This window comes from Hylobates moloch, unplaced genomic scaffold (assembly GCF_009828535.3).
Source record: "Hylobates moloch isolate HMO894 unplaced genomic scaffold, HMol_V3 SCAFFOLD_21, whole genome shotgun sequence".
NCBI lineage: Eukaryota > Metazoa > Chordata > Mammalia > Primates > Hylobatidae > Hylobates > Hylobates moloch.
Genome location: NW_026652296.1, coordinates 21526418 through 21550759, shown reverse-complemented (window position 1 = coordinate 21550759; position 24342 = coordinate 21526418). Strand labels below are relative to the sequence as shown.

Below are 24342 nucleotides of genomic sequence, written 5' to 3'. Positions count from 1 at the left end.
ACAGTGAGATGCATGGGGAGGGGTACAGATGGTTCAGGAAGCTCTAAGCCTAGTGAATTGGTTAGGACAATCCCCAGTACATTTGCTTTGTATTTTTCTTCAAAATGAGGGAGTTGGCAACAAAGCATGTGGAAAAGTCATTAGGTTAGTTCATGCCTCATTATGATCACTTAGGGGTTTTCAGAATAATTCCTTCATTTATGTGATGAATATTGGTTGAGCACCTGCCACATGCCAGATACCATCCTACTTGTTGCATTGCATGTCAGGCAGGGCAGGCAAAGGGTGACACAGTGGACTCTGATCAGACAGGAAGGCAAAGAATCTACCAGAAGGAAAAGATAAAATTTGAGGTACATCTAGGAAAACATAGTCTAAAGATGAAGTTCAAGGTATGGCTATAAAATCTTTTGCAAAGATCTCAGGAAGATTGAAAGTGGTGCCTTAGAGAGCCATTTAGTAAATAAAAAGGGCTAATAAGAAAATTAAGGGTATTGTCTCTCAGCAGTCTCAGCAGTAGCCCAAGATAGACAAAGGCTTGGAGATTTGTAATCTTGTCTTTTGTCTAATGACATGAACCCTAGTTTCATAGTAGAACCACAAAGCTTTTAAGGGCAATGTATTGGCAGAAACACTGCCTGCTAGGACTGAAAGGAACAGAAGTAGTACAAGATGAAAAAGGGCCTTTGGACCCCTGTCTATCCCTGAAAATCTCTGTTTGCAGAGGGGAAGAGAAGGGAAGCACAGTCCTGGCCTCTGGCCTCACTTGGGAGACTGTTTCTGTTTCCCGGCTATGCATGAAGAATGTTCAGATTACCATTTTCCTGTACAACTTGAGCTCTTCACCCTTAGTACCTAATTATAGTTCCAGTGCCTGGTGAACCTTGAGCTTCAGCCTGTCTCAAAATTGTAAAATTTTCTTCCATCACTAGTAAAGAGATTTGAATATTGTTTCTGAGCATGATCATGGCTATTTTAATAATTTAATGTACTTTATGTGCCATTTCTATGAGTTTGGGAAAGAGAACAGATAATTCTGTGACCTGGAAAGCAGTCCACTAGTATTTTCATATCTCATTTAATCCTCACTATAACCCTGCAAGACTACTCTTATTATCTTCCTCCTTTAAATGAGAAAACTGAGACTCAAAGAGATGAAGTGTTCTATTCAAAATCATTCATATAGTAAGTAGTAGTTGATTCAGGATTCAAACCCAGGAAATATGACTTTGGAGCTCATGTCTTTAACCACTGCTGTATATGACAGAACTTCTCAGAGCCTTTAATATGCTGGGGGGTATTATTAATGTCCAAAAGTGGTTATGCGGAATTTCCCAAATTTATCTTACCCTATCCCTTTTGAGTTTCTTTTACTACTACAGTTCTAAAGACATACTTTGTGAAATATTGCAGAGATTGAGCAGATAAAACTTGAAGAGAAGTCATTGAAGTGGATGATGTAATAGTAAGCTTTTGCTAAGTGAGGCCATGGTAACAAATTCTTCAAATATCAGTGCTTTATCAAACAACAAGATTTTATTTCTCTTTCATGTCACATGTTAGAACTATAGTTTGGCTGCACCTTCGCTCAATATGTCTTTCATTTTGGAACCCAAGCAGAAGGAATTATCCTAATCTAGAACATACCATCTTCATGACAGAAAGAGCAAGAGATCAGGTAGAAACTTGCAACACATCTTAACTTCATGGATATGGTATATGTTACATTTGTTCACCTGCCATTGGTCAAAGCATGTCACATGGCCAAAAACAAAGTCAATGGGATGAAAATGTATACTTCCTTTACTGACAATAGAAGGGTAAATAATTCCAACAATAATGCAATCTACCATAGAAAACAGAACCACTGAGAGCCCTCAATCAAACAGGCATTTTCAGTAGCAGAGAGGAGGAAAGTTGGAAGCTGTACTATAAAGATTTTAGGAAAAGCATAGGAGGTGTGGTAATATGAGACAGGAGAAAGCGTGTGGCTGAGGATTTTTATGGTTTCATGTGGCTATGTGGGTGAGTAACAGAATCTGTCCAGCATGTCCAGCCTAGGACATAGGAGAAATGTGAAGGTACCTGGATATCCTCTCTGGTATCAACACCTGCCAGCCACCCATGCTAGAGATGTGTTGCTGGCTTGCTCATTCTTATATGCCTCACACATTCTGAGAGCTCTTTCAATACAGTTTTTGAAACGACTTATATATCTTCATTTACTTTCCTTTCCCCTTTCAGTTGCTCCCTAATCAGCAGTAGATGATGTCCACCCTATAACCTGAATGTGATGTCATCTTTGGTATTGTTTAAGAAATAGCACTTAACAGTTGTTAACTATGGGAATCTATTTTTAGAACACGCTTATCTTCTCCTTCTTTACAAAGGTGATTAAGATTTATTTTTACTTGGATGAAAACAGCCTTCACTGATTTCTGCTCCATAGAGAGATGACAGGACACTTGCATTAGAGAGGAAGTTAACCCTTTACTTACTGCCACTGAGGCAGGCTACACAATTCCTCCCAGGGCATGTACAATGGGCAAACAGAGTCAAAATTGTCTTGTTTTGTACAGAAGCAGCAAACCCTGAAATCAGAGAATGTGACTTCTCTGTGCTCAGTATGGAGGCGATTCTGATAATTCCAACTTGTGGGAAGCTTTCTTCCTGGATGACTACCAGGGGAGAGTGTGACTAACTCCAAACCAGCTGTAACTGTGAGCCTTCCATTCTTTTAGTATGACATCTGTACTTCCTTCCTCTCCCTCACACACACCCTGGTACCTCTGCATTCCGTATTCTTGTATCACAAGAGTCACTTCCACATTTTTAGATGTTACAGCAACACCCTACTTCTAGGTACCAAGATCTATATTGCTTATCTCATACTTGGTTGCTGAAACCAACACAAATTTATTATCTTATACTTCTGGAAGTCAGAAGCCTGAGATGGGTCTTAGGGGGCTAAAATCAAGGTGTTGGTGGGGCTGCATTCCTTCTGGAGGCTCTGACGGAGAATCCACTTCCTTGGCTTTTTCACCTTCTAGAAGCTGCCCACATTCTTTGGCTTGTGGCCCCTTCCATTTTCAAGTCCAGCAACAATGGCTAGTCAAGTGTTTCTCATGATGCCATCTCTCTAGTTCTGATTCTTTTACCACCCTCTCCCCATTTAGGGACCCTTGTGATTACATTGGGTCCATCTGGATAAGCTAGGATAATCTTCTTATCTTAAAGTCAGCCGATTAACATCTTTAATTTCACCTGCAACCTTAACTTCTCCCTTGCCATGTAACCTAACCTCACAGGTCCTGAGGATTAGGACGTGAACATCTTTGGGAGGCTATTCTACCTACCACAACATCTAAATCTTTTGCCCCTGTCAACTATGCAAATGGAGGTGGGTTTTAACCTGTTCAGAGATCTCTAGGGGGTCAGGGACATAAGAGAAATATATAGTGTATCACACAAACAGTTTCAAATTAATGTTATGTTACTCTTATTCTAAAGAGTTCTTTGGACCCTGCAACAGTGTGAATTTTCTTAGCTTCGCTTTCTCTGTAGCTCCCAGCCACCTGTTAGATTGATGGTTAATATTTTCATATCTGACTCATTTCTCCTTCTCAATTTTTTAAAAAAAAATTCACAATCTTTCTGCTCTATTATGCAAAGCAATTTGTTTTCTTGAGTCTCTATCTTAGCTCACTGATCATGTCTTTAAATTTTTGATAGTTTGGCATTAATCTAGAGTTTTAAAGTATTGCATTAAGTATTATTTATCTTGGTTATTGAGTTTTTTGGTGCCCTTTAAAATTTTGCCCCTGAGTTGAGTGCTTCACTGTAGTCTGGGCCCTTTACTCTCTATACCTGCCTCACCTTGTCCCCATCATACTGGTCAGAGGCAGCCCCTGGTAAGAGGTTCTTATGTATTATTCAAATAAAGTTTGATGCGTTTAGATATATCTGTAAGTCTGAGTTAGACATCAGTTTCACACAAACATATACTTACTATTCCCTGTTCTGCAACTGGCTTTTTGCCTCACTCAATGTGTTAAAAATCTTCCCAAAAGATTGATATATTATAGCTCAACATTATGTTTTTCTTTTTTTTGACGGAGTTTTTGCTGTATTGCTCAGGTTGGAGTGCAAGGGCGTGATCTTGGCTCACTGCAACCTCTGCCTCTGCCTCCTAGGTCGCTCCTAGGTCTGCCTCAATCGCTTCTTGAAGCGATTCTCCTGCCTCAGTCTCCCAAGTAGCTGGGATTACAGGTGCCCACCACCAAACCTGGCAAATTTTTGTATTTTTTTTTAGTAGAGACGAGGTTTCACCATGTTGGCCAGGCGAGTCTCGAACTCCTGACCTCAGGTGATCCATCCGCCTCCGCCTCCCAAAGTCCTAGGATTACAGGCATGAGCCACCGTGCTTGGTCTGACATCATGCTTTTTAACACAGCTCAGAATTTTCACTTTTGTATATTTTCCTAATAATTTGTAAAGAAGTTGTATTTCTTCTATACAAGAAAATAAAAGAATATTTAAAATAGTAGTGAAAAGAATAGTTACATTTATTGGGAGACTATTTAAAGTGCCAGTACTATTTAAGTTGTTATGCATTATCTTATTAATCCTGTTGGTAACACTGTGGGATAGGAGTCATTATTGTACCTTACAGATGAGGAAACTGAGACTTAGATGAATTAAGTAACTTGGCTCAATATATTACATCCAGAGGTGGTAGAGCCAGGATTTGAATGCAGATTTATCTTCCTTCAAAGACCGTGCTTTTAACCACACTCTTTAATATATCCAAGTATTTACCAAGGCCTATTCTTTAAAAGACCCAGTAGAAGCCCCCTGAGTTACATTCAGTGATGAGAATAACGAGGGCCTCATGTGAACTGTTAAACACTATAAACTTAACAGAGGACAGAGTTATAAGAAATGCCATGTGGGGCTGACTGGTTAAGTATCCCAGGAGCGGATCGGATACATTTGCTTATTTTTCCAGAGTTCAAAGGGAGCTGTATGGATTGAACAGTTAGTGCCAGAGACTACAAGGTGCATTTAAGATGCTCCCAGGACAAGCTTCCTTCGCTCCATCTTAGAACAGTAAAAGTTAGCTCAGTCTTTCTTATTTGGTGCTCTTCTCCTTACATGAGATATTTGCGTTCCTTATTCTTTTTCCTGGCCCAGTACTAGATTCTGATATTGGTTTCTGGCTATAACAATCATAATACTTTGATTTGCAAATAAGAGAAAAGTCAATTTACATTAGCTTAAATATCGAAGGAAGTTTCTTGGCTTATGTAACTGATTAGTTCAGAGGTAGCATGCTTCAGGCATGGTTTGATCAGAGTTCTGGCTATGTTTCGTTGTGAGTTATCCGTGCTGGTATTGTAATGTGTCAACTGGCTAGGCTGGACTGACATTTTCAGAATTTCCTTTTCTGCATGTTTCTTATTAGGGTAGACCACAAAAGGTATTTTCAGGTAAGGTAAGGGGGTGGAAATGAAGCAGCAGTCATTTTTGTTTTTGACACTCAGAAGCTCAGAAGGTCGGAGCAGGCACATGGAGTGGGGAAAGTATGCCAGTTAACCTATTTCATAATCATATGCTCTATTGCTGTTCCTGAAGCTATGCCAAGGTAGCTGGGTTTGGAAGTGTTTCCAGCCTTGGTTTCATGTTCCAGAACTGCAAAACTTCAAGACAAATGTTAACTTGGGCCATGAACCCAGGCTTTCTCATCTTTCTGGTAAAATCTTGTTGTCCTTAAATTTTTTTTCTATTAAGCAGACCATCTCAGTCAACTCAAAGTTGTTCTAATGTTGAATCTACTTCCTAGGCTCAGTTCAGGATTTCCATCCCCTTCCTACAAGGTTTTTCGCTCCTTGGTAGATTTATTCATTTCTCCCTTACAAAGATGTCTCTGCATTCCTGGGAGCTTTGGGAAAGTACATTTTGTCAGGTGAGGAGAATCCTCTTTCTTCAGGGTTAAGTGTCTCCTTGGACTTAACTTGCATAACTACAAGGGACACCCAAGTAACTCCCAAGAAGTGAGAAAGCAGAGAGCTGCAGAGTGCTTTGCTGGTCTACTTTGGCAGAGAAGAGTCCTCAGCTGCTTTCCTGAGAGAATTTAATTTAATTTCTACCTTACCAAGCAACCCCTTGTATCTGAATTGACTGTATGTGTCTTTATGGGATGATCTCTCATTGCACCCCCTGTTGATGCCCATGAGGTTGTCCCTGGGATCTTGGACACAGCCTAGAGTCCATTTCACGTACATGTGAATAAGTAGAATGACATTCATTCAATAAGTATAAGTTATGCTAGGGAAGCCATAGGGAAGAGGTGAGCTTGGAAGACTGGGCAGGATTTTGGAAGAGGAGGAATAAGGACCTTGAAAAGGTGGAATGACATACATAGAGGCATAAAGGTGAGAGCAGAGAAAGTTCCAGTTCTTGGGGAGGTGATGAATCTGGAAGGAGAGGCCTCAGCCTTGGCCCCACCACTGTTTGTGGGGCCTCAGTAGAGGATACTCTTGTGTGCTATCCAGTGACAAATAAGAAACAAACCTGGATTTTTTTTTTCTTTTTTCCTCAGACAGAGTCTTGCTCTGTTTCCCAGGCTGGAGTGCAGTGGCACGATCTTGGCTCACTGCAACCTCCACCTCCCTGGTTCAAGCAATTCCCCTGCCTCAGCCTCCCGAGTAGCTGGGATTACAGGTGCATGGCACCATGCCCAGCTGATTTTTTTTTGTATTTTTAGTAGAGACAGGGTTTCACCATGTTGGCCAGACTGGTCTTGAACTCCTGACCTCAGGCAATCCGCCCGCCTTGGCCTTTCAAAGTGCTGGGATTACAGGCATGAGCCACTGCACCTGGACCAAGCCTGGATTTTTAAGTAGGGAGAGACTTTGTTCAGCTAATAATGTGTGAGTAGTGAAAGAGTGTGAATTTGGAGAGCCTTTGGCCTTGTCATAGGTAAACAAGGAGAGGGCACCTGTGAGTCTTACCTAAGACATATGGGGCAAGGTTCACCATTGCAATAATCTATTTTCTGGGACACAAAAGGGTGGGAGATTTTTTAACTCCCACGTTTTCCAAGATCACAGGGTTTGGATAAAGTTCAATATTGTCACTGGATTCTGATGGATCCCTTTTGCCGACTCTGTGTGCCCATCCCCCAGCTTTTGTGGGCTTTGCTACTCACTGCTCACTCCTGTGACCCTCATCAAAGGGTTGCCCTTGGGTGCAAAAGCCCATAGGGGTGGGGATACGGTTCCTCCATCACAGTCTGAAGTGCCTGGGAGTTTGTTCCCACCATGGTCATGACTGGTGTGGGGGTACAAAGACCTAGCTCCTGTGCCCAAAGCTGGACACAGTCGAAGGTGCAACTCACTCCAGAACTCCATGCAGGACCAGGCTGAGGCTGAAATTTCTCCAAAATTGCACCTTTGTTCAGCTTTTTTCCTTTTTCTATCTTGCTTCCTTCATTTCATTACTGGTTTCTTCTTAGAGCGCTTCTTTGACAAACCTTCCTATGCTCAAATCCTTAGCTCAGGCCCTGCTTCTGGGAGAACTCAACTCAAGACAGCTTCAGTTGTCCCATTGGTAGAATGGAGGCCTTGGGATAGACCACTGGTTTTAGAGTTTTGCTTTGACTACAGATCCCTTTCTACACATGAAGATCTAAGAAGAAGTCCAGAAGGTCAAACACATTAGAATGGAATTGCTGAAGTTGATCTGGGGCAGTGACCCTGCATCCCCGCCTCACTATTCCCAGCCTCCTTCTCAACTTTGATAGCAGTCCTGCTCTGCCTTGCAGATGCTACACCCCCATCCTACCTTCTTGGGGCTCCATGGGCACAGTGCACCAGCTCTGAACTGGATGGTAATGTCCTCTAGCTCTAGCTCCATGATATCCTTTGCATCAAGTGACAGCAATTGTTGCTGCAGACTTAAGGAGTGGCCCTGCATGCTCCTGAGCCCAAGGTGCTCCTGATGGTGCTGCCAGTGTCCTCACTGGGGCATTTTATCCTGCATATCCTCCTGAAAGGCAATGCTTCTGGCCAATCCAATAGACCCACAGTCTTTTCTGAGACCTTGAGTTTGCAGTGAGGTTCCCACAGACTGGAACCTCACAGAGTTCCTGGTTATTGCTTTGAATTTGCACCTGTGGATTTAACTCCTGGTGATCCAAAGACAATCAACTTTGGGGTGGAACTTCATGAGCTGGCTTCCTAGGAGAGAATTGGCAGTGGCAGCTAGAGGAAGTATGTGAGAGGCTCTGTTCAGCAGGGTGAGCATATGCCTTGCTCAATCAAGGCACTGACAGTGGCAGAAACCAAAGGAAAGGAGCAGAGGCAGAGTGGCTTGGGGCATTACAATGATCCGTGCAGTTAGATGTACTCAGTTTTGATGTTAGACGTGCTCCTCCCATTGATGATAGTGGCAACAATAGTACTGATCCCTTTAACATTATTGAGGTCTGTTATGTGCCAGGTATTGTTCTAAAAACACCTAATCTTCATGGAAGTCTTGTGATGTAGGCTCTATTCTTACTCCCATTGTACAGATAAAGAAACTGAGGCATAACAATTTGTGCAAGACCACACAGTTAATGTGCTGGAGTCAGGCTTTGAACTCAGTCTGACTCTAGACCACTTCCTCCTCCCAGTATCCGTGCTCCGGTGCCTCCTGTGGCACACTCAGAAGATGGCCTTCATGTGCATGTGCTCATGTCTGTGTGTATGCATGCATGCATGTTTATGCAGGACTGAGAATGCAGGGGAGTTAGAGCCCAGTTAGGAAGGAGAGAGGAAATATGATCTCTTTGCTGCATGTGGGCACCTTAACTCCAGCCAGGCAAAGCGCTGGTCTGTTCTAGCTCATTTTTATGTTTTTATTTAGAAGCTTCAATACCAGAGCTGATGGCAGAAAATGTGCAGTAAAATGCGGGGAGGCCGCTGGGTAATGGCCCCTGTAAAGTGTTAATTGCCTATTGAGACTGCAGACTTTGTCGATGCTCCAGGATCTGAGCTATTGACAGGTTCTAATTTATTTCGGGCCCACAAAGCGGGCTCCTCCTCTAAACAGGCTTCCAATCAGTCACGCTTCCCTGGGCCCGCCAAGAAGCTCCAGTCGATAAGTGTGTTTGCTGCCTTAACCCTTTGAAGCTGGCCGTGTGGTCTGATTCTGGCTTGCCACAAGGAAACTTCCATGCACAATGGTCTTGGATGAAAATCCCTGAGAATCAAGTGCTGACTCCGTGCTGGGCTCCCAGCTGGGTGTTTTACACACGTTATCTCTGATCCTTACCACTTAGAGAAGCAGGTAGTATCTCTGCAAGGACAGCCTAACCTCAGAGAGGTTGAATTAATTGTTTAAGTGACCACTATGATTATACTGCAGACTGTTATGGGCTAAACTGTGTTCCCTCAAATTCATGCTTCGAAGCTCTAGTTCTCAGTACCTTGGAATGTGACCGTATTTGAATATAGGGCCATTAAAGAGGTGATTCAGCTACAATGAGGTCTTAGGGTGGGCCCTGATCTAATCTTACTGGTGTTCTTTTAAGAAGAGGAAATTTGGACACAGATGAATACAGAGGGGTGACCCACTGGAAGGCACAGGGAGAAGGCAGCCATCTACAGACTAAGGGGAGAGGCCTCAGAAGAAATCAATCCTGCTGACACCTTAATCTCAAACTGCAAGCCTCCAGAATTATAAGGAAATAAATTCCTATTGCTTAAGCCGCCCAGTCTGAGGTACTTTGTTATGGGAGCCTGAGCAGGTGACTACACACACCCAGGACTTGTGTGGCCTTGAATTTATGCACATGACCACTGAAAGTATGAAAACTCTGTTCTCTGGCTTATGGCTCCAGTTAGAATAAGAAGCAGAAAGTGGGCAATATTACCTCTTTGCAGTGAGTTTGTTCTTAGGTTGGGTCCTCAAAGGGCCCTTTCCTATCCATTAGAAAGAAAAAGGAAGCCAGATTTGGGATTTGAGATTCTAAGTGCGAAAAGAAGTCATTGACTGTTTCTAAGCAGAGGCAGTAACACAATCAGAATTTCTTTTTTTCAAAAAAATAGTCTCCTCTGCCTAATGTGCATAGAGAATGGATGGTAGAACATAAAAGTGAAGCAAGGAGACCCCTGAGGAGGCTGTTGCACTGCAAGCAAGAGATGAAAGTGACTTGATGGAGAGTGGCGGCAACAGAGAAGGAAAGAGGTGAATAGATTTGAAATAGATTTTTGAGATGGAATTGACAGAACTTGCTGATGGATTGGGGGTGGAGGTGAGAGGGAGGGAGTTGACAGTGATGATGCTCTTGTTTCTGGCTTGAGCAACCTGGTCTTTACAGGAGCTATTTATGAGGAGGGAAGACATGAAGAGGAATCGATTGGGCGGCAGGTGTTCACTTTCTTTAAGTGGGCTGTCCACTGGAATGTAAGCTCTGAGAGGGCAAATTTATTGATTGAAGGTTGTATGAATCTATTTATTCCTCTCCCCACATTTCATGCACACATATGGTTTTTATATGAACCAGAAATAATGTAGTTTCTTTTTTCTACATCAGAAGCAGACTATATTTTATGTCAAGGGTGACATCTAATTTTGCTAGTCTCGCTCTGTTGCCCAGCCTGGAGTGCAGTAGTATGATCTGGCTCACTGCCTGCCACCTCAAACTCCTGGGCTCAAGAGAACCTCCCACCTCAGCCTCCCAAGTAGCTGGAACTACAGGTGTGCACCACCATACCTGGTTAATTAAAAAAAAATTTGTAGAGATGGGTGTCACTATGTTGTCCAGGCTGGTCTTGAACTCCTTGCCTCAAGTGATTCTCTCTTCTTGGCCTCCCAAAGCTCTTGGATTACAAGTGTGTGCCACTGTGCCCAGCCATCACTTAGCATAATGTTTCAAAGGTTCATCAACGTTTATCATCCACTGATACATGTTGTAGCATGCATTGGTACTTCATTCCTTTTTATGGTTGAATAATATTTCATTGTATGAACAGACCATATTTTGTTTACCCATTCACCAGTTTTTGAACATTTGTGTTGTTTTTACCTTTTTGGCTATTGTAAATAATGCTGTTACGAACATCTGTGTAAAAATTTTTGTTTGGACATCTGTTTTCAATTCTTTGGGGTATATAGCTAGCAGTGGAATTGTTGGATCATATGGTAATTCTATTTTGAACTTAGTGAGGAACCAGTATAAGGCATATTGATGATAACTGATATCTTCCATTTTGGAAAGAGGAAATGGAGGCCCAGGATGGTCTCAACTACCATCTAAACATCCTCAACTCTCAGCTCTTTAACTTCAGTCCAAATCGTCTCTGTGGTCTTTAGCCCATTTATTTAATTCCTGGTGGACATTTCTACCTGGATATCTCATAGTCACCTCAGACTCAGAGTGTCTGAAACCAAACACACCAACTTCTTCCGTTTATTCCCATAACAGCTTCATTTCCTGTTTTCATCTCAGTGAATGACACCACCATCCAATCAGCCAGCAGTGGGACATCATCGTTGGCCTGTCAAGGGATGGTACTGTTTACTATGTGACTGTGGGCAAGCCATCCATCTCTATACTTTAGTTTCCTTGTCCAGAAAGTAGAAGTTAATCTTACTGCGGATGAATATGAGGATCAAGTGAGATGACTCTCTCTCTCTCATCTCTACCCCCATCTTAGCAAAGTGTCTGGCACACACTGTGAGCTCAACACTGTTAACATGGAACTCTTTTGGGTAAGGTGTGTTATTATCCTGTGGAGCTGGTGTTTCACAGAACAGAGTTGAGGGAGATAGTGAACTGTAGCAATCATTTTCAAATGTGTTCTTGCAACTGGCAGCATCAGCAATACCTCAGTTCTATGGAATCAGAGTATTGAGGGATAGAGCCCAGGAATTGGCACAATTAAAAAAATGCCCCAGGTGATTTGGCACTCAGCCAAGTTTGGAAGCCACTGAATTCAGCTAATTACATTCTACTATCAGTAAATGCCTTAGAAACATTAGTAATTTCAATCAAACATGAATTTCACCGTTTTTCTCCCCAAATCTAATAAGAGCATCAATCCTTGATCTTTCAAATAGGTCTCCGTTTCTTCTCACTATTCTGTTGAACTTGGGCAGCCTTTTTTATGTGGTCCCCATCAGAGCTGTCTTTTATCAAGTTGCATTTTGCTCTCAGGACTGACAGCATCTGGATATTAAATTAAAAATTACTTAGACATACTATTGGTGATAATGTTGGGCACTTTGTGACTCACCTCATACTGTTGTCCTTTGGAAAATTGTGGCTAGTCCTGACCAGGCATAGGTCTTCTTGTGGAGGGCATAGATCAGAAAGCATTAGAGACAGAGGAAGATGTTAACTAGTATTCTGTATACAAATGAGCCTGTAGGAAACAGGGTTAAGCAAGATGATCCAGCTTCCTTTTCTGCAGGACTTCTCAGAACCTTGAATATAGTAGTGGACACTGACTATCCTAAAGTGCAAATGAACTATAACTGCAAGTAGCCCAGGCTGGACAAGGAGGGAGGCCTTCCAAAGGGCACAGTTTCTAGGTGGTTAGTTTTGGACATCCTGATATATTTTGTCAGGGGCAGGAGCAAAGCTTTGGGGCAGCCTTCCTGAAGATCTGAGCTGAGGAAGGGTCAACATGGAGAAGTGAGTGTGAAGGGGGGACGGTTGTTGGACCTTGAGATCGATCCATTGATCTGTTTTGATCAATGTCTGTCAATATCCTTATGTCCTGACTACCTGGTTCACCCTGTGGCTCCGAAAAGAACCACTTTGGTTTCTGATGTTCTGGAGGCCCACCAGACCCTCTAATGACCTGAGCACTTCCTGGCATCCATCACCAGTGTCACATATATGTCCCAGCCACACCATCCATCATGTCAAATTGTATGTATAACTGTCTTCTCCATTATGAGCTACTGAAGGCAGGTCTTGTGTCTTATTCTTCTGTCGCCTCCTAGCATAGCACCAGGCACACTAGTTGTGTTGATTAGTGTTTGTCAGTTCCATAAGGCCACCAGGATGCTCTGTTTTGTAGGAAAGGAAGAGAGGCAGCAGGAAAGCAGGCAAGGCAGCTTATACACTCTCAGGGATTAGAAGGAATCAGGAGAGGGCTCCAAGCCCCTGGGGCTGCACAGCCTATTTCTCTGCAGATTGCCACCACTAGAGAGCACAGTGCACCTAGGAACAGGGTCTGCCGAGTGTCTGGCTCGGGCCCAGCCCAGCTCTGCTCAGCCCCCCACCCCTCCTGGCAACACCGCAATGGGAAGCGGGATTTGGATGAGGCTCAGCCTTGCCTCAGACACTTTGCAATCTTAGGCCTAATTAAAACACCACAGACGGTTTGAACCCCGCATTAAAATTTGATGAGGAATTGATCAGCCAAGCAAACAGGAAATTTAGCTGTGAGTGAAGGTAATTTTGCTCAAATGTGTAATGAGGCCCACGGGGAATATTTGTGGGGACCTCCGTCATGTCTGGAGTGGCTCCTGCTCTTCAGTTTCATTTTCCCTATTTGCCTTTTGCCTCAAAACATCCCAAGATGCTTCCAGAGGGGAAAGGCAACACAGGGAAAGTTTTAGTTTCATAAGAATTTCCTTTGAAAACCCAAGGAAATCTAAAATCCTCAACTATGTACTGTAAAAATAGCACAGGAAAGGGCCAGACTTGGGTGGGAGTCCTGGCTCTGCCATTTGGCAGTTGGCATCCTTAGGTTGCAATATCTAATTTTATGATTAGTCACTGAGTACCTACTATGTGGCAGCCAGGGGTTAGACCCTGGGGATAGACTGCTGTGCAGAACTGTTTTGGTTCCTGCCTCTATGGGTAAACAGCTGAGTAAGAGAGGCTATGAGTCTCAATTTCCTTATCTGTAAAGTGGGAATATTTGTATGTTATCTTAGGGGGTTGTTGGATGAATTAAATGAGAACATGTATGCAAAATGCAGAGGACAGGGCTGGAATACATGTGTCAAGTGAAGGTTCCTCCATGTCCTTCTTCCCCATAACCTGCATCTGAAGTCTACACAAGGCTTTTCAGCTTTCCTTCTACTTAATGTCTCTGAAAGTGACCTAATAGGATATTCACTCACTTATATGTTCACCACTGGTGGGTGTAACTGAGGCCAAGGACACAGCAAGTCACAAGACTAACCTATTTACCAGATTGGAATTGGATCAGAAGTTCTCTTAGAAAGAGATCAAATAGCAAGCATTCTTGGGTCATCTGGGATGAGAGGAGTCTCATTTGAGAACGTTGCTCCGAGGATTAGGGAGAAACATCAGAAGCTTAACGTTTCCTTTAGATACACCCATGATACCTTAAGTGGGAGAACAGAGGAATCTGGAGAGGTTTTCCTTCCTTTCACGCATCCACGAAGATACTTTAACCTAATAGTAATGATGTGTATGTTGTGTGCTCAGCTTTCCCTTCCTCTTCAACATCCCAACTCCCAACCCAATGCCCACCCACTGCCGTTCCTATCCTTATCCCCAATCCCATCCCCACACCCATCCTCATGCCCACGGTTACCCATTCCTATTCTTATCCCCACTCTTATTCCCACACTCATCCTAATGCTCACTGTCACCTATTCCCATTCCTATTCTTATCCCCACTCCCATTCTTATCCCCACTCGCATTCCCACTCCCATCCTAATGCCCACTGTTACCCATTGCTATTCTTATCCTTATCCCCACTCTCATTCCCACACTCATCCTAATGCGCACTGTCACCTATTCTCATTCCTATTCTTATCCCGACTCCCATTCCCACTCCCATCCTAATGCCCACTGTCATCCATTCCTGTTCCTATTCTTATCTCCCATTCACATGGCCATTCCAATGGCTACTGTCACTCATTTCTGTTCCTATTCTTATCCCCACGCCCATCCCAATGCTACTCATCCATGACCATTTCTTTACTCACCTCTATTCCTCCCCATCAATTTTCTTCACTGTTACCAACATCATAAATATTATCACCAAATATCCACATCACTGGTTTGGTAGGTGCAACCAGATTTGATTGCCCTTTCTTCTACTCATAGGATCTTACATAAGTTGATCATGTTTGTTAAATTTCTAGGATAACCCCCTTCTTTAATTCCAAGATGCATGCTTCCCTGTCTCACATGTTTTAACGTCTTTGAATTCAGAAAGTACCCCACAAAAAAAATGCCAAAAGACAATTTCTAGCCACAGGTAGAAGAGTGAGCTGTGACAGTGTTGTTATTGCTTTAACATTGCAATAGACTGCTGGATTTTCAAAGATGGGAGAGCCTGGGTGACCAATTTTTATGTCCTGGAGAACCACTACTCAGATATTTACATAAGATCTAAGGAAAGCAATGGCTGATTTCCAAGTGTCTGAGTTTCATTAATAGGGAATTTCAAAACAAGGGAAAAACAAAAGCTTGAGTTTAATCAAATAGGAAATGAGGACAAAACCTTGATTTTCTTCAATATGTTTCAGATGATGATGTTACTCCTAAAGTTCTTAAAATACAGAGCTTAGAATTAGGAAAAACAACGTGGCACCCTGATACTAAGGGTAACTGCTCTTTGAGCACTGAGTAATTGAGTAATTTTCAATGACTTTGCTACTATAGATTGAATATTTTTCATTTATAAAAGTCAATGAAAGTCTGGGAAAAGTATATACATTTATTTTGTATCTTGTCATCTAATGAGATATAAATTCATTAGTCTATCAAATTCTTGTATTATGTTTTCTAAATTTATAATAATATTTGCAAATGATACCTATTTTAATTCTTTATTTTCAGTAGTTAATCACTTATTTCTGCCTCCTGCTTTATTCTATAGGCCAGAGCTTCCATCAGAATCAGTGTATTCAGATTTCCTAATATTTAATTAATTTTGGTCATTATAACATTGTAATTTTTCTAGGAAATTACAGTTTTTTAAAAAATCAAGTCCATTGGTATATAGCTGTGCAGTATTTTCTGTATTAATTAAAAATTTCCCTCATATTTACTTTCATATCCCTTTATCCGTTCTTAAATTTATGTAACCCAAATGTTACAGTCTCATGAGGTCAGAGTCTCATTAAGAAAAAAATCCTGCATTTTGAAGGTTCTGAGTTTCCATCTGACTGGGTCCATGTATCAGTCCTCCTTATTTCTTGCCACTAACATCATGCAGGTGTAAGTTCTATTAATTTTATAATCCCACTTCTTAAGGGTAATCACAACAAACATTTTGGAGTAGAAAACATCAGTCCTTTTTCTATACATATACAATATGTGTAAATATAATTTCATTTCTTACACAGTGGGATCATATTATATATTGTTCTGTAACCTGTTTTTTTAATGTATCCCAAAATATGTTCTTTATTGATTTCATAATATTCCACAATATGGGTGAACCATATGCTATTTACTAATTTCTTTGTTGTTTCCTAGTCAGGTTGATCCATTTGTTTGCCACCGTAAGTCATATTATGATGAACACATTTGTAAATAAATATTTGTTCACATTTCTAATTATTTCCTTAGGATAAAATTGTTAAGTAGGCATGAATAATTTTTCAGCATCCTTGATACAGATTGCCAAATTACCCTTTAGGAATTTGTACTAATTTATACTCCCACCTGCAATCGATGAGTGGCTAGATTGCTCAACTGTCACCAACCTTGAGTTTTCTTTAATCTTTGCAAATTTAATAGATTACAAATGAAATCACATTGCTGTCTTAATTAGCATTTCTTTGATTATTAGTAGGATGAACCCTTTAAATCTTTGTAATTTATGGTTCTTCTCCTTTTTTGAGACAGGGTCTGGCTGTGTTGTCCAGGCTGGAGTGCAGTAGCTACTCACAGGTGTAATCATAGTGTACTGCAGCCTTGAACTCCTAGGCTCAAGTGATCCTCCCACCTCAGCTTCCCAAGTAGCTGGGATTATAGGTGCATGCCACTGCTCCTGGCTATCATTCCTCTTACATGAACTTTCTCTGTCTGTCCGTGGATCATGTTTCCCTAACTCAGCATTTGTTTTCTTACTGCTCTTAAGAGTGATCTAACCCGTAACCTTAAGGATATTAACTCTTCATGATATATGTTGGAATTTTTTTTTCTCAGTATGTTGTTGAATTTTTAATTTTTATAGTTAAGTCTATCAATATTTTTTGAAATTTATTTCTTCACTTCTCTTCTTAGTGAATTCTGTGATTAGATCAATATTGATTTCAGTTTTCTCCCAGAGGCTGAGCTGAGATTTTGGTGGGTTTGGCACAGAGCTCCTTACCCTAACCTCAATAGCAGAACAGGCCTCCTTTATTGGGAGAGGGAATCCTCTTTGAATGAGACTGCAGCTTTGGGAAGGAGGAAAATGGAGCAGCCATGAAAGATGGTTTGCTGTCCAATTCATAAAGTCATCTGGCTCAGCCTGGTGATCTTGGGGTGGCATGCATTACATTCTCAGCCCCGTCCTTCTGAGCTTCTGTTTCTTTCTTTCATGTAAATCATTAATCTAAGATTTAGTTCAGTGCATATTTGAGATGAGGCTCTAACAACATATGCAATATACAACAATATATATCAACAACAATATGTATTATTAAATATATATATGTCATCTCCCTGAAACCCTACAACAGCCTAATGAGATAGATGGTGATACAATTTATAGAATAGGAAACTGAAGTTCAAGGGGGCCAGGCAATTTACTCAAGAACTCTGCCTTTGACATTGACCCAAATACTCTGCCTTGGTTAGTCCACTGGATGCAGTTGCAGTAAAGAGCTGGGAAGCTCCAAATCCCACCTACTTGATTGTAGAAAGGTCAGTCTCTTCCATGCTTCTGCTTTCCAAATGGCTTGGGGGATTTCTAGAGAAGCTTCGATGTGTTCATAAATCAGGCCTGTTGTCATTCTCTCCTTTTCCAGATAAACCTGGGATGACTAAGCCACACCCTGACGTTACAGCATCTTATCTCCCTGAGAGTGCCACCAGCAATGCCACCCCCAAGGGTAGCTGTTTCAGGTGTGGACCCTAACACTGGATTCGTGTACCCAGCTCTGATGCTGTCATCCCTCTTGTGGAGTGAGTAAAAGGACTTTCCTTCATTATGGGATGCTGGATTCTGTGGTTAGTTGCATTGGGACTTTGTAATTTGAAGGCTCTGTTGCAGCTGTGTGTTCCCAGTGGTTTCAAGGTGCATCTCCTTTAACTATCCAGGCAATAATGGTTGCATAGAGGTGACAAGGACAAAGAACGCTTCCTCCTTCTGGTTTATGCTCATTTGATGAATGTCTCATTGCAAAACTGTCCAGGCTCCAAAAATATTTTCCAGTTCTTATTCTTAGATTTTAAAACTTTTTCAGTGGTCTCCCTCCCTTCCTACTTCCTACCTCCCACCTCCCCTCCTCTCTCCCTACTTCCTTATCCCTCCCCGCCCCCACACAGCTTCCCACCCCAAATGCTCATATTGCAAATAGGCAAATAACAATTAAGATTCTGGGTTATAAACAACAGAAAGAAACTTCACTGCATTTAGGTGAAAGGAAACCTGTTGGCAGGATGTTTGGGATCTCAGAATTGTTAGGCATCATGGACCAGGCTAGCTAAGAGCTCTGTAGATATATGAATTGGGACTCCCAGCAATCGTTTTATGGAAAGAAGGATCTGGTTGGGGCCCCTGTGCTATGCAGCAATGAATGGACTCTAGCCATTTCTTTCCACCTCTTCCTTTTTATCCCTAGATTAGAAGTCCCCATGGAGAGTGTAAGCCTTCTAACCTTCCTCCACAAGTCTGCCCCTACTCTGACTGTACTGGGCTAGAAGGAGGAGGATCATTTCTCTTTGGCTTCCCAAAGTTGAAGTGGTCACCTCTAATAACCCTCCCACCAAAGATACGCACAATGAAGAGAGGCAGTTTTCTTGGAGGAAACTAAAGAGAAGTAATAAACACTGGGCAGCTGCTACTCCTTCCACTTGCCTTGGAGAGTCTCTAAACCACTGACCTCTTAAATCTTTGCTGAGAAGTGGAACAAAACCATGGTGGGGATCCTTGGTGGAAAATCATCTATTGCCCAAACAATTGGGCTGGAAGGGGAAGTTTAGGTCAAGTAGAAGGCTGGAATTAGCCTCATCCATCCACATGGAGGCAGACTCCCTTCATCCCTTAGGCATTCAAGGCTGTGTTGGCCTCTTTATTTTAGTATCTCTTCCTTCTCAGCGTTTGTTCTCCAGATCATGATTCCTCCCTGCCACCTGGCTTTATCCAGTTCACCCTAGTCTATCATACATTTAAAAAAATATCCTTGAACCTCAAGGAGGATTAGAGTTCCGTTTTTATTTTATAGGAGGGTAGGGTCTTAGTTCACATCCTTCTGAGAGGAGGACTTGGATGCAAGCTCATTTGTTTATCTGGAGGATGATCCCAAAAAATGGAGAAGTAGGGAAAGAAGAACAGGGGAGGAAGAAAAGCCAAACAAGCCAAACAAGTGGCATGCTGGTGAGTGTAAGATTATAGCTGTGGGCCACTTGGGGTCAATTCTGCTGGGGACCCACTGAAATAGTGTGTGGTATACACTGTAAAGTCTTCCCACTGGAGGAGGGAGGCTGAGACATCTATCCACTAATTCCTCTACACCATCATCTGGAGATTGCATCTGGGGATATTTGTGCTTGCAGCAGGTCAACACACTCAAGGAGTGATAGATAAAGCCCTTAGGCAGAGAAGAAAGATGTAGGAAGAGGCATTAGAGGTGGGAAGTGCCAGTGTCCTGGAAATGTTTCCATCTGCCACTGCAAGTAACCCAGGTGGGCCAAGGGGATATTGGGCAGGATGTCAAGAGCATCTGCTACAGAGCAGGCTCTTCATCTACTGTGCAAATTCATCTCTGCAGGAGGCTGCCTAAGCACTGTTACAAGAAATTGATGGAAGACCACAATGTCTTATCAGTCTTCCACATCCAGTGGGCTCTGTCTACTCTACCTTGTCCCTTTTTATTACTTTGTGTCAAAATTATTGTCAGAAATTAAGGTCATAAATAGGCAGCTTAAAAGTTTACATTCACATCTATTCCTGGGATCACACATATTTCGTGTACTTCTCACGCAGTTCTTTAATTTCTACCAGATTAATACATTGCCATAAAAGCAGCTTCCAAGTGCAGTAATAATCACAATAATCACTGTAAAATGTAATAGATAATTATATTGGTGAAGAATTATATTTAGCCATATGCCAATATAAGAATAATTATTGATTCATGTCTATCATTGTTATCTTCCCTCTAGCCTTTAGGCTATAGTTACCTGTCAGGATTAGTAGTGAGAAGTCTTTGGATGGATTTGGAAGGTTTGTCTGAGCCCTGGCAATGGGTAGGGCACAGATGACTAATGTGAATGGTGTCTAGTTTTGTTCTCTCTACAAATGAGCTATGGGACCTCAATAGGAACTGCACAACTTGCTTTGGAAATTGTCTGACTTGCACTCGTATTTTTGGATGACAGTTTTCCCACTGTTGATAGGCCTTTCTCTTTGCCAGCCTTTGTTGATTAGACCCATGCAACGAGAAAACTCATGCATCACTGGAATGCTCCAGTAGAGAGCATTCAGCATTGTGGGTTGGCTAATTGGTTGGGCAATAGATGATTTTCCACCAAGAATCCCTGCCATGGTTTTGTTCCACTTCTCAGCAAAGATTTAAGAGGTCAGTGGTTTAGAGACTTCTCCAAGGCATTGTTACTTTGACAAGATATACCAGGGTAATTGACTAGTTTGCACTTGGTATTATCATAAATAATTACAGCAAAGCTATCCTTATCAAAACAAATGAACCAAGTAGTATGTCTGTTTTGCTGAACCCCATGTTCAAAGGGATTAGAAAGATTTAGAAATTAACCAAATCTGTCTTTGAGACACTGCCCCTGAATGAGAGACAGAGTATTGATTAGCATCCCAGAGAAAATGACATTGTAAACAGCTCTGATTTAATGAAACATGGTAGGGAAGTAGGGTAGCAAGACAGGGCTAGAATTCTGACCCTCCACTTACAAATATGCCCTTAGGTAAGATTTTTGCTTGGGTTTCTGTTACCCCATTGATGAGATAGGATAAAAATATGAGTCCTTCAGGAGTATCATAAACATGAAGTGAAAGAATGTATGAGCAAACACTTTGTAAATTCAATAATGGTATGTAGATGTTACATGCTCTTGCTGTTAAATATGATGTATAGCCCACTTCTTTCTACCCCCTTCCTGGTTTCTCTCTGAGGCAGAGATTCTCAACCTCAGCACTATTGACATTTGGAGCTGGATGACTCTTTGTTGTAGAGAGCTGTCCTGTGCATTGTAGAATGTTTGGCAGCATCCCTGGTCTTTACCCACTAGATTCCAGTAACAGCCTCCTGGTCATGACCACTGAAAATATCCCTAGATGTTGTCATATGTTCCGGGGGAGGGGGGGGCGCAAAATAGACCTTGATTGAGGACCACTGCTCTGAGTGTAGAGAAGTTGATGAACATTTCCTGGAAATTCTTTGGACCTTGCCTCTTTACTAGGGGTGACATCCCTGTATGTTAAAAATGCTCACAGTCATTCTTTGCAAAAATTAATTCCAGGATGCCGGGGTGGATATATCAGCTCAGCCTAAGTTCCACTGTGGTAACAAACACTCTCCAAATCTCAGTGGCTATGTAATCCTCTCCTAAGAAGGGTCAGCACAGGTCACATAGCCAAATCCAACCTCAGTGGGATGGAAGACACAGAATTTTTCCCTGTAAAAGACAGTGAATATTTTGAAGAATAATACAATCTACTACCAGGAGCTAGTTGGTAGAACACAAGTCCTTTGTAGTCTACAGATATTGCCATTTTTCTCTCATATTTTCCTGGACTTTGTTTTTCCAGGTACCAGCCAGTTACTTCTTCCAGGTACTTTAGGCCCCAGGTACCAGCTGGTAGGGGCTCAGTCCCCATGTCTTGGGTCTCTTGGACTTCTCTTCTGACCTGACCAAAGCTCCATGTTGGGGTATTAGGCACATGTGCAGCTGATCATCAAGGGACCACTTTGATTCTCCTTTGCTTTTTTTTTTTTTTTTTTTTTGAGACAGAGTCTTGCTGTGTCGCCCAGGCTGGAGTGCAGTGGCGCAATCTCAGCTCACTGCAAGCTCCGCCTCCCAGGTTCACGCCATTCTCCTGCCTCAGCCTCTCCGAGTAGCTGGGACTACAGGCGCCCGCCACCACGCCTGGCTAATTTTTTGTATTTTTAGTAGAGACGGGGTTTCACCGTGGTCTCGATCTCCGGACCTCGTGATCCGCCCGCCTCGGCCTCCCAAAGTGCTGGGATTACAAGCGTGAGCCACCGCGCCGGGCCGATTCTCCTTTGCTTTTGCACACATTTATGGCTCATGTAGAAACTTCTCAGAAAAAGCCTTCTAAGGGTTTCAGGCACAGAGGTGGCTAAATAGATCTGCAATCTGTAAAGATGTTGCAGCATGCTTGGTTGAAAAGTCAAGCAGTCGGTTAGTCATTTACTTGGAGTGTTAATATAATGACAGTCACTTGGTTGAGCTGATTTTGTCACTTAACTGCTGGAGACTGTCTACTGCTTAACTAACCAGCATAACCTTCCTCCCTGGTGACACAGCTGGAGTGTGTCAGAAATCCTATCACTTCAGTAGTGGGACTATGGAAATGAATCTTATAGTGGGGCTGAAGGTCACAATGGATGACAATGAAGGGTTTCTAAACCTGGATGCATAGGCTAAACTGGTCTGTTCATGACATGGTGTTGCCCAGTTATTGAGGCAAATGCAATCACATTTTACCATTTATAAAACACTTTCATATCTACAGTCTTCCCTGAAGGTGCTTCTTCCTCTTATCCACCTGGAAAACTCCTATTCACCCTTCAAGAGCCCTCTTAGATGTAACGTTCCCTGATGGCATGCTCCTCTCCATCATTATACAGTTGGTTGCTCCATCCTCTGTGCTGTCACAATAGTATCCTCCTTCTTCTGGTCTGTGAAGTTACCAGGCAAAGGAGATTGCTCTGCTGGTCCTTGTATCCCAGGAATTCACCATTGCTCCTGGCATTGGAAATACATGCAGGAACATGGCTGGTTTACTAGACAGTTTACCCAAATTTTTACCATGACTCTGTATGCCATTAAAAAAAGGGAGATTTAGAAAGATTTACTCACTTGCCTCAAGTCTCACAGCTGCCGATTAACTCTTTGTTGTAGAGAGCTGTCTGGTGATTGATGGAATTTAGCAATCTCAGGACACTTGGCTTCCCTTTTGTTTTCCAGTAAAATTTGAGTCTTCTGGGCACTGATTTTAGATTGGTACGAGAGACAGTGATTGGATGCAGTTTTAGCTGTTCTAAAGAACTGAGTGATATAACTTTGTGACCCAGGGCTTAGTTTATTATGTCAAAAAGACCTGAGTTTGAATCCCAGCCCCTCCACTTAATAGCTGTGTGGCTTTAGGTGAGTTACTTAACCTTTCTGTGTCTCAGCTTCTTCATTTCTAAAATTGGAATCACAATAATGCCTATCTCATGAGATTATTTTTAAGGATTACATGAAATAGCATATTTAAGTGGTTTTAGCATGTTGCCAGTTATGTAGTACACACTGAATAATTCCTAGTTTTTAATACCGTTTTTATTTCTACTTCTCGAACAGTATATTCTGTTTTATGTTGATGTATTTGATCCTTCCTTCTTTCCTTTGGTGAACTTTGTTGCATGTCTTCTTTGCCATGTATTGATGTCAAAAAGAATCCTTAAAATGACAATACCCAATTGCATGATTAATACCACTTTTCGAGTGCTTAATTCATTTGAGCCCAACATCCATTGATCAAAATCAATAATCAATGACAGGCATTATTTCATTTAATCTTCATCACAACGTTATTAGGTAGACCTCATTTCTTCCCATTATATAGAGGAGAATACTGAGACTCAGAGTAATTAGCTGAGGGTTTAAGGGAAGAATGGATTGAAGCCGGGTGGGCTCAGACATCCGGGGAGGGAGCAGAGGAGTCCAGCAGTGTGTTGAGCCTTGGTCCTGTCCTGGCCCTGTGGTCTGTAAGAAGGAAGAAAGCCACCTCCATGGGTGCCAGTAGCTGCTGTTTTCTTGACACTTGTTTTGCTGCTGAAGGAAAAGTACAAGGTACTCTCCCTAGCTGACTCTCCAGGGTCAGTGGAGATTCTTGAGGGTCAGTGGACCAAAACGGACCTCCAGAGTCAGGGTCATTATTGAGGGTCAGTGGACGAAGGTCAAGAGGCCTTGGGAGTTGTTTTGCAGGGTGTGG

General features: G+C 42.2%; 1 long non-coding RNA gene across 1 annotated transcript; it reads right to left on the bottom strand.

Moving 5' to 3' along the window:
• Positions 1–12037: 12037 nt before the first annotated feature.
• Positions 12038–23416, bottom strand: LOC116461508 (uncharacterized). Its single transcript, XR_004246072.1, has 4 exons — positions 23223–23416; positions 14193–14358; positions 13793–13908; positions 12038–13065 (listed from the first exon to the last, which is right to left on the bottom strand). It is a non-coding gene; the product is annotated as an uncharacterized LOC116461508 (long non-coding RNA).
• Between the last annotated feature and the right edge of the window lie 926 nt (positions 23417–24342).